Here is a 2,742-nt window from a genome sequence, read left to right as displayed (position 1 = left end):
AAGCCCAGTAATCCCGGATAGCTTGTTTTTTCCAATTACACAATATTATCATGGGTACACACATTTAGGTAGAGATTCCATGGTGAGACTTTTCAGGCAAAGTTGGTTTAATCTCTGAATGCCAGCTGAAGAAATTTGTCACTGATGTGTGATTTGTCATGCAAATGAATGCAGGAAAAAGGACACACGTCACACTAATACACTCAGGGAAATCAGATGGTCCTTTCAGTAGGATGTAGATGGACTTCATCGAGATGCCTGCTTACAACAGGTTGAGATATGTCTTAGTGATACTGTGCGTCCGGCGCGCGTTCAATCGTTTCTCGCCTGACTTGGGGGTCTCGTGGAGCCTGCCTTCACCGCATAAATTGTGCTCCTTGTGATCGCCGCCGGCAGTAGTTTCGTAGCACCAGCAGCGAGTATGGCAGACTATCTTATCAGCGGCGGAATGGGCTACGTCCCTGAGGATGTTCTTACTGCCCAACAGCTATTTGCCATCGCAGACGGCCTCACTTACAATGATTTCTTGATTTTGCCTGGGTTTATTGACTTTACAGCGGATGAAGTGGATTTAACCTCTGCTCTCACTCAAATGATAACCCTGAAAACCCCTCTAATCTCATCGCCCATGGACACTGTCACAGAATTTGATATGGCCATTGCAATGGCGCTAATGGGTGGAATTGGAATTATTCACCATAACTGTACCCCTGAGTTCCAGGCCAATGAAGTCCGCAAAGCCAAGAAATTCGAGCAAGGATTCATCACAGGCCCAGTGGTGATGAGCCCTATGCACACAGTGGGAGATGTCTTCGAAGCTAAAATCCGCCATGGATTTTCAAGTATCCCAATCACAGAAACTGGGAAGATGGGAAGCAAACTAGTGGGAATCGTGACCTCGAGAGACATTGACTTCTTAACTGAAAAAGACTACACAACGTACCTGAGCGAGGTGATGACAAAACGAGATGACTTGGTTGTTGCGCTTGCCGGTATCACATTGAACAAAGCTAATGAAATCCTACAACGCAGCAAGAACGGAAAGCTCCCCATTGTGAATGACAGTGACGAGCTGATTGCCATCATTGCCCGGACAGATCTGAAAAAGGACCGCGACTTCCCACTTGCATCAAAGGACTCCCGAAAGCAGCTGCTGTGCGGGGCTGCCATTGGTACCCGTGAGGATGACAAGTATCACCTCGACCTGCTAGTGCAGGCTGGAGTGGATGTAGTGGTTCTGGACTCATCTCAGGGAAATTCAGTGTATCAGATTAACATGATCTATTACATCAAACAGAAATTCCCTGAGCTACAGGTGGTTGGTGGGAATGTTGTAACTGCTGCTCAGGCCAAAAATCTGATTGATGCTGGTGTGGATGCCCTTCGTGTAGGGATGGGTTGTGGGTCTATTTGCATCACACAGGAAGTGATGGCATGTGGCAGGCCGCAGGGCACGGCGGTCTATAAAGTGGCAGAATACGCATGCAGGTTTGGCGTACCTGTGATTGCAGATGGCGGAATCCAGACTGTGGGCCATGTAGTAAAAGCTTTAGCCCTAGGTGCATCAACAGTAATGATGGGTTCATTGCTGGCGGACACCACCGAGGCACCCGGAGAGTATTTGTTCTCTGATGGAGTACGGCTAAAAAAATACACAGGTATGGGGTCCCTGGATGCTATGGAAAAGAGCACCAGCAGCCAAAAGCGATACTTCAGTGAGGGAGATAAGGTCAGAGTAGCTCAGGGTGTCTCTGGCTCCATTCAAGACAAGGGCTCAATTCACAAGTTTGCTCCTTACCCGATAGCAGGTATTCAACATGGCTGCCAAGACATTGGGGCCAAGAGCCTCTCTATTTTACGCTCCATGATGTACTCCGGGGAGTTGAAGTTAGAAAAGCGGACTATGTCGGCCCAGGTAGAAGGAGGTGTCCATGGACTTCATTCTTATGAGAAGCGGCTGTACTGAACCAGGGGGGAGAAGTAGCTTATGAGGACCGCCGAACATTCCAACTCCAGTAGCAAACAAACACACCTGACTGCTTTGCTAAGAGCGCATTCCACGCCCCGCCCCTCCTTTCAGGGAACTAGCCCTAAAAATGTTTACTGACTCACAATGTGAATGGACTTGCACTAAGCAACACCACTGTGTTGGCGCAACAATATGGACACTCATGACCCTTGTCTCAGTGAAAATACTGCCATTGTTCTGTATCCCTCCGTTATTGTAAAAAACCAACAGGTGCATACAAAAATGATGTATTCTGTTTTTTAACTTTATTGTATATAGAGGAAAACAAAAATCAATTTGTGTTTTGCAAGGATTGTGGTTCAAACAGCTTGCTTGGAATAAACAAGGAAAAATCTAATGCTCGCCCTTGATGGGAACATTTGTAGCTGTAACGTCTTTATCTTCAAAGGAGTTTGAAGCAGGGTTGCTGTACGTTTTCAACATGGTTACTATGATGGTTACTTACTTGATCATTCCTAAATCTTGATTTTTCGAAGCTGTTAGGAGTAACTCCTTCAAGATGCACTTAAATGTTGCTCTAAAAATTAAAACTGCCTTGTCCCCTTCAAAAAAAAAAGAAAAAAAGTGATACTGTGCATCTTCTCGAGATGGGTGAAAGCCGTCCCAACCAGAAGAATTGACAGCCTTACTGTAGCAAAACTGTTATTGAGAGAATTAATGCCCAGGTACGGAATGCCGATTTAACTGAAGTTAGAGAGAGGAATCCATTCATT

The 2,742-nt window shown here is 45.9% G+C and overlaps 1 pseudogene; it reads left to right on the top strand.

Moving 5' to 3' along the window:
* Window positions 1-309: 309 nt before the first annotated feature.
* LOC144763830 (inosine-5'-monophosphate dehydrogenase 1 pseudogene) lies at window positions 310-2,393 on the top strand (annotated as a pseudogene).
* Window positions 2,394-2,742: the final 349 nt, after the last annotated feature.

This window comes from Lissotriton helveticus, chromosome 6 (assembly GCF_964261635.1).
Source record: "Lissotriton helveticus chromosome 6, aLisHel1.1, whole genome shotgun sequence".
Classification (NCBI taxonomy): domain Eukaryota; kingdom Metazoa; phylum Chordata; class Amphibia; order Caudata; family Salamandridae; genus Lissotriton; species Lissotriton helveticus.
The sequence above is the reverse complement of the archived record's forward strand: the minus strand, read 5'-3'. Positions and strand labels throughout refer to the sequence as shown.